Here is an 8,291-nt window from a genome sequence, read left to right as displayed (position 1 = left end):
AAGTTGAAGTACCGTTAGATTTAACGGGAACGGAAGTTAGGTCTATGTTGTTTCACAATGTTGAATCTCTTCTCTCATTGATAACGACGCTATTCTATCGCCCCTCCGGCATGAATCCAACGCATACTCCATCGATGAGAGTTGTGGAGCTTCATGCTCGCCAAGTGTTTGATAAAATGTTTCAGTATATTTCAGTGTACTGTTTCAGTATATTTCGTTGTATTTCAATGTATTTCTAATTTATGAAACAGTTTCTGATATATTTCATTGTATTCCATTGTATATACGCATACTACAATTTTATATTTCTTAAACAATCAGCCATATTTCATTGTATTTCAGTGTATATTTTTCTGTATTTGGAAGTATTTCTAAAAGTTTGGAATGGAGTAATTTGGAGAGAGAAACGTGGGTTGTTATGGAACTTTAACAGTTATGCGTGATACATGGTTGATTTAATTTGACTTACCATTTAAAATGAAAGAAGAGAATCTGTTCCATAAATACAGCCTATTTTTACTCTGCCAGATTTTGTATTTCAGTGTATTTAAAAAATGCGAACTCTGCCGGATTTTGTATTTCTGTGTATTTTCCTGTATTTCAAAAACACGAAATACAACCGAATACAACAAAAACTAGCTACGATTTGTAAATATAGAAAAAGTAGCTATAAATTGTTAGAGGTTATTAAAAGGTAGTTGTTTATGTAAGTTTCACTTAAATAAATCAGTGCTAGCATTCTTTAACTTATACTCTCTCTTTTAGTAATTAAACTAGCAAACTATGCCCGTGCGATACACGAAGCCCAATATGATTAATTTGTTAACTCAATTTAGTTAGTCTTTATGGTTTGTATATTTTCTATAAAGGATACTGCGATTCTCCTTAGTGAGTCTCCATATTTTTTCTTTTCGTCTTACTTTTCCCCTTAATATCTCAGTAGTTGTTAAAATTTGCCTTATTTTGGTTACGTTCGCCTCTTTTTATATTTCGTAAGTTGACAATTCAAATATCCTACATGTCAAGTTTACAATCACAAGATTCAAAGGATATTTTATTATATTATACACATTTTTAATTTAGAACTATAAGATAGTCTATCTTTATTTCTTAAACTCCGTGTCTAGTCAAACATAGACACTTAAATTGAGACAGAGGGAGTATATGCCAAATGAAGGAAATGAAAGGACAATTGAGACACTGTGGGCACGTGGGGACTTAAAAAGTAAACACACAAGAGGTAATATTAATGTTAAACTTCTGAAATGTACACATGTTAGTCCTGACTTAGAGTACAATTTCAGTTGCTTTTTGTACAACTTATTGTTGAAGTGTTCGTCCACTTGGGAGTTTGTTGTTAAAAAAAAATTGTCTTATTTTGGTTATGTCTGCCTCTTTTTATATTTAGTAAGTTGACAATTCAAATATCTTACATGTCAAGTTTATAATCACAAGATTCAAAGGATATTTTATTATATTGTATACATTTTAATTTAGAACCACAAGAGTTGAAAGTCTATCTTTATGTCTTAAACTCCATGTCTAGTCAAACGTAGACACTTAAATTGAGACAGAAGGAGTATATGCCAAATGAAGGAAATGAAAGGATAATTAAGACATTGCGGACCTGTGGGGACTTAAAAAGTAAACACACAAGAGGTAGAATTAATGTTCAACTTCTGAAATGTACATATGTTAGTCCCTGCTTAGAGTACAATTTCAGATGCTTTTTGTATAACTTATTGTTGTTGTGTTTGTCTACCTTGGGCATTTATATATAAGAAGAAAAAAATATATAATAGAAATATATATATATATATATATATATATATATATATGTAGTAATGTGGCCAAGTAATATGAGATGAAGGGAGTACTTCATTTATTAATTCTTAAAGAACGTGAAAAGTCAAGTATAGTACTGTGGCCAAGTAATATGGGATGAAGGGAGTACTTCATTTATTAATGCTTAAAGAACGTGAAAAATCAAGTAATGTGGCCATGTAATATGGAACGGAGGAAATACTTCATTTATTAATTCTTAAATAACGTGAAAAGTCAAAAGTGAATGAGTAAAAGTGTACAGAGAAAATAAATATGTGTCGGAGAATTAAAATTGAAGTGCATATATATATACTTGAGAAGAGAATAAATATTCAACAAGAACGTGAAAAGTCAAAAGTGAACAAGTAAAAGTTCACGGAGGAATAAATATGTGTCGGAGAATTAAAATTGAAGTGCATACGCGTATACATGAGAAAAAAATAAATATTCAGTACTATGACATATATCCGCATGGGATTTATTAATTCTCAAAGAACGTGAAATGTCAAAAGTGAACAAGTAAAAGTGCACGGAGGAAATAAATTTGCGCAGGGGTATTAAAATTGAACTGCATACGACATACATGACAAGAGAATAAATATTCAGCAAGAATGTGAAAAGTTAAAAGTGAACAAGTAAAAGTGCACGGAGGAAATAAATGTGTCGGAGAATTAAAATTGAAGTGCATACGTCTATACATGAGAAGGGAATAAATATTAAGTACTATGACATATGTCCACGTGGGATAAAAAAATAATTGGGTAAAGTGTACAAGTTATATAGCTTATGGTACAAGCATTCATTGCGTGTACAATTTGTAAAGCTTTTGGTTCAAGTATTTGATGCTGTGTTGGTCCACGTAGGCGCCACATAGTTTTAAAACCAAGAATTATATTAACAAATGCTTATCCTACTTCAATTCGGACAAGATTAAGAAATAAAAAAAATACTTTCTATTTTATTAGAAAAACGAATTTTATCGTTATCAAAATGAAGATTAATGATGAGGTTACTGCGATCTTACATATATGACTTATATTATCCGTTAAAAAGTACATGGGGTTATTCTATTTTAATTGATAAAACCAGATTTACAAGAAAATTTCCTCCTTTTTTTGTATAGTTAAAGAGATCTTAAAAGAAAAGAAACAAAAGTTGCCCACAAAAACTTAGAGACGGATGACAATAATTTTCCTCTCTCTAATGGTGCCGGCTCATGTTAGTTAACGTGCAAAGGTGAGGTAATCCATGGCGAAGGGGAAGGCAAAATGTAGAGGACGGGCTCAAATTCTAGAGCAAGGGCAAGGTCGAGGTAGGGGACGACCTTGAAAGGTTCCTCTTGCAACATTTGTTAGCTCTGTAGATGTAAATTATTTTCTATGACTCCTCTCTTTACCGATTGCTGAGAAATATTTATTATTAGCATCCCTAAGTTTAATTCATCTAGCCCTTGATTTTTGCTTTGAAGCACTCTGTTCCATCAATGACCATTTCTCAAGGTTAAGGAGTAAGTTTTTCTCTTGGTTGATCAGTGAGTCATTGGCCTGTGATGATAATTTCTCCTGAACATGGACTAGCTCTTGCCTTGCAAAATTAATCTTAGTTTTGATAAACTTGAAGTCATTATTGTTGAGCTGTCTCAGTGCAGGCTTTGGCTTTAGCTTCTGTAACTTGTTTCACACATATTTCATTCTATGAGTATCCATTCTATGCTGCCATACTCTCCCCACAATTTGTTCAAAATACCCATGTTCAACCCAAACATTAAAGAACTTGAATGGAATCTTTTTTGGGCCCTGATGAGGCTGCAAATTTATGATCATTAGAGCATGATCTGGGATTTAAGGCAGCTCATAAATAGTCACTACTCATCCCCAATTGACCATCCATTCAAAGTTGCCAAAGACTTTATCAATTCTACTAGTAATCTTGTCTGATCCCATCTGTGTATTTGACCAAGTAGGATGATTCCCCCTGCCAAGTTAATTCATGAAGTGTAGTTTGTTGGATACAGTCAGCAAAATATTATACTTCAGTCAGAGTAATGGGAATACCACCTTGCCTATCCTGTGGGGACAAAAAACTTATAGCCAACGTTGGGAAATACCTTAACTTAAGAGTGTTCAAGTCACTCCATAATGTCCTCCTTTGCTCTATAGCATTGAAACCATAGATCACAGATATTAAGAAATGATACTTGGTTCTATCTCTCACCAAATAATGCACTAGTTGTGCAGTTCTATGCTGGAGGGTAACCTCAAGCCAATCAGGATCCCATATGAACCGTATCTTGCCATTTACTACCTCCTGGTAGTTTATATGAATATTCCAACTTGGTGCAATGTTATGCAGTCTCTTTATCATATTATGTTCCTTTAGTCTTGTTTCTACAATACTAGCTAGCCTTATCCTTTTATTTATGAGGTACTGCTTAAACACTTTCTGCTTATACCTCTTATTTATTCTTCTAATTCCAAAATAACTAAGTCATTAGACTGTTAGGGTTGTTTCACCTCTATCAAAAGGCAATGCAGAAACATTACTTTTCCCCTTATGTAGTATCTCAAATCCATTTTTGGTAACCACAGTTTGCAGCACAGGAAAATTTTCAGTATTAAATTCTGGACTAGTTGAAGTAGTAGCACTTACTAGGGGATTTCTAGGAGCAGTTTGTTTCTCCTGCCTTCCTATGGAGGCACTAACTACATTCTTCTCATTTTGTGCCACTTCTTGTACCACATTTTGGTTTACAATATTCTCATTACCTTGTGGAGCATTAGGGACACTTGTGTTCTGTACTACTTCTAGGATAACAATCCCTTTAGATTTCCATTCTTGAGTAACTTATTTCCCATGTCTTCTTTTCCTTACTGGTTCAGGTTTTTGAGCAGGTGGCTGCTCCTTGCATATATGTCCCACTTTTTGGCATTTAGGACAAAATTCAGGTTTCCACTCATATACTACTCTTTAGCATATCATTTATTCATTGGGATCTCGAACCTTAATAGCAGAGGGAAGGGGTTTTGTGATATTCACCTCAATTAGCATATGAGCATAGCAAATTCTTGTTTGCTGCATTGTGCACTCATCAGCAAACAAGGGTGAACCTATTGCACTAGAAATTCTACATAATGATCCATATCCCCAACATTTCAATGGTAGCTTAGGAAAATTAACCCATAGGGGAATTTCCGACATGAACTCAGGACTGAGATCAAAATCCTTAGACCAGGGCTTTAAAATTTTGGCTTATTATTGATAGTGTAAGGCCCTGCATATAGTACTTTGTGCATATCTTCAATAGTCTGAAATTTAATTATATAATACCCATCATCATGAATATACAGTACAAGATCAACAATATTTTCCCAATTTTGGGAGATATACCGAGACATAGCATTGTATCTTGGCCGTTCCCCAAAAAAATAGGCAATTAAAGTATAGTTCCATTTCTCCTCTTCTACTTTCACATCTTCTTCAACTAATTGAACTACAGTTTCATTAACAACTAGAGGAGAAAAATAAAGCCCGTTTGGATTGGCTTATAAGTTGGTCAAACCAGCTTATAAGCCATTTTTAACTTATTTGGGTGTTTGACAAATATAAAAAACAGCTTAAATTAAATTCTCTGTTGGGTTTTCCTCCTCATGGTCACTTGGAGTGGGAACACCGAGTTCACTAACTCAGCTGTGTTTTCCTTCTCTGGAGCTTGCACAGTTCCATTAGCTTCTTTTACCATAGATCCACTCACAGATGTCAGATCCTCCGGAGTTTTGGGGCTGAGAATCAGCTTCTTAGCCACCTCAGTTCTACTTGCTGAAGGGTAACCCGCCATTTCTGTCACTTGAGCATTTGGATCTGGAATCTCTGCACTTTCGGGTTGATCTTGTGTCATTGGAGATCACCTCTCTTACTAGTCTCAAACTTAAAGAACCAGAGGAGATACAAGAGAAATTTTTCAACTTTTATAAAAGTCTGATGGGAACTGCTGCTGATTTATTGCCTGCTATTAATAAGCATACCATGAGAAAGGGTCCAACATTGAGTCAGCAACAAAACCTTAGTTTACGTGCTGCAGCGAATGTTGAGGAGGTGTATGATGCATTGCAGGCTATTGGTGATGATAAGGCACCAAGTATTGATTGTTATAATGCTTATTTTAAAAAAAATAAATCCTGGAACACTATTAAGGATGACATTAATGCTGTTGTACTGGAATTTTTACCATTGGCATCCTTCATAAGCCAATGAATTGTGCCATAGTGTCCTTGGTTCCTAAAACTAGCAGTCCTGCCACTGTTAAACAGTTTAAACCTATTGATTGCTGTTCTGAGCTTTATAAAATTATCTCTAAAATTCTTGAAAGTGGGATTAAGATGATTGACTCTGTCATATGTGAGGCCCAAACAGGATTTATACCTGGTAGGAGAATATCAGATAATATCATCTTAGCTCATGAGCTTGTTAAGGCTTATAGTAGGAAGAACATCTCAGCTAGGTGTATGATAAAAATTGATTTACAAAAGGCTTATAACTCTGTTGAATATGTGTATCTGGAACAAGTGATGGAGCAATTAGGGTTTCCACATATGTTTATTGCTTGGGTAATGGCTTGTGTCAAAACAGTTAGTTACTTCATAATTTTGAATGGTGAATACACCCCTCCTTTTGCAGTAGCTAAGGGCTAAGGCAAGGGGACCCAATGTCACCATTTCTATTTGTCATTGCTATGGAATGCCTTAGTAGGTACCTTAATGACTTGAAGAACTCCCCAGGATTTAAATTTCACCCTCAACATGCCAAATTGGGAATTACCCACCTATGTTTTGCTGATGACTTATTACTGTTCTGTAAAGGAGATCTTAAGTCTATCAAAGCTATGCAACATTGCTTCTAGGTTTTCTTAAAGGCTTCAGGGCTGCAGGCTAATTTGGGTAAATGTTTTATATACTCCGTGTGTGTGTGTGTTGGGGGGGGGGGGGGGGGGGGGAAGGGTGTAGGGGTGGTAAAACATGAGATACAAGCTGCCATTATTCAGCATTTGGGGTACACTATGGGTTCCTTGCCTTTTAAATATCTTGGGATCCCCTACCACTAAAAAAACTATCCATTATGCAATGGTTTCCCCTCATAGAGAAGATTACTGCTAAAATCTCCACATGGACAGTAAAAAAACTGTCATATCAGGGTAGAGTCCAATTGGTTCAGTCTGTGTTATTTGGTGTTCAAGCATACCGGGCTCAACTATTCCTTATCCCCTCTAAAGTACTGGAGTTGATAGTTGGTTAGTGTAGAAGTTACATTTATTCTGGGGAAAGGATTGTCACAAAGAAATCTCTTATGGCATGGGAGAAGCTATGTTGTGTTGTCCTGTTTCAGTTGGTGGCCTGAATTTAATTAAATTACATAAATAAAATCAAGCAGCAGTGGCAAGATTATGCTGGGACTTAGCTCACAAAGTAGAGAAATTATGGATCAAATGGATTCGTGCAAAGGACCAGCAGTTGAGGGATTGTGCAATTCCTCAACAAGCTAGTTGGATGACTAGGAAGATTTTTGCTTCAAAAGATATAGTGCTGTAGCAAATTGACCCTCCCCGGGAAAACAAGATTCTAATTAAGTTTTACTATCTGCAACTGTTGGGTGATCTACTAAGGGTTCGCTGGAAATGCTTGATGTTTGGTAACAAAGCACAACCAAAAGCTTGTTTCACAATGTGGTTGATATTGTAGCAAAGATTGTTAACTGCTGATAGGCTGATTAAATGGGGAATTGAAGCTTCTCCAAATTGTAGCCTGTGTCATCAAGAACTTGATTCAAATGAGCACCTCTTTGTGCACTGTCCAGTAGCTAAAAATGTGTTGATCAGGGCATTGAGAAGGAGCAAATTCCCAGACTGCACTGCTACTAATTGGGATGATTTTGTTCAATGGGGTACCAGATAAGGGTAGAGCGCAACCTGCCCAGTTCTTCAAGTTAATCTTTGCAGAATGCTGCTACGCAATCTAGATAGAGAGGAATCAGAGAAGATATGAGAACAAGAGTAATGAAGTGGAAGCTTTAGCCAAGGATGTGGCCTTCATATGCACTACCCGAACTCCAATTGGGCTCCAACAATTAATTTATAGTCTACAGTTCTATATGCTAGCTATGTCCTGTAACTTGTTGTAGTGTTAATGTGTTTGAGATAGACCTTAGCAAGCTATGCTGGCTTTGCTAGTTTTGTAATGTTTTACCGGTAATTAATAAAAGTTTGTTAGTAAAAAAAAAAAAAAAAGAAATAAGAAAGGGGTTCTTTAAAAATAATATTTTTATTAAGTTAAGAATGTGTCTGAAAAGAAAAAAAAATCGTATGTTTATTAGGAAAAGAGCATTTTGACCCCATTAAGTAATAATAGGAGCATTTTTGGACCAAAATATTAACGGGTGCATTTTTGTTCAATTTAGCATACTTTAAGGATATTTTG

The 8,291-nt window shown here is 35.4% G+C and overlaps 1 long non-coding RNA gene across 1 annotated transcript; it reads left to right on the top strand.

The window, feature by feature from the left end:
- The first annotated feature begins 2,889 nt into the window (after positions 1-2,889).
- On the top strand, positions 2,890-7,930 carry LOC132627133 (uncharacterized). The gene is made up of 2 exons (XR_009577788.1): positions 2,890-5,959; positions 7,481-7,930. It is a non-coding gene; the product is annotated as an uncharacterized LOC132627133 (long non-coding RNA).
- The last annotated feature ends 361 nt before the right edge of the window (positions 7,931-8,291 follow it).

This window comes from Lycium barbarum, chromosome 2 (assembly GCF_019175385.1).
Source record: "Lycium barbarum isolate Lr01 chromosome 2, ASM1917538v2, whole genome shotgun sequence".
In the NCBI taxonomy this organism is placed as follows: Eukaryota; Viridiplantae; Streptophyta; class Magnoliopsida; order Solanales; family Solanaceae; genus Lycium; species Lycium barbarum.
The sequence above is the reverse complement of the archived record's forward strand: the minus strand, read 5'-3'. Positions and strand labels throughout refer to the sequence as shown.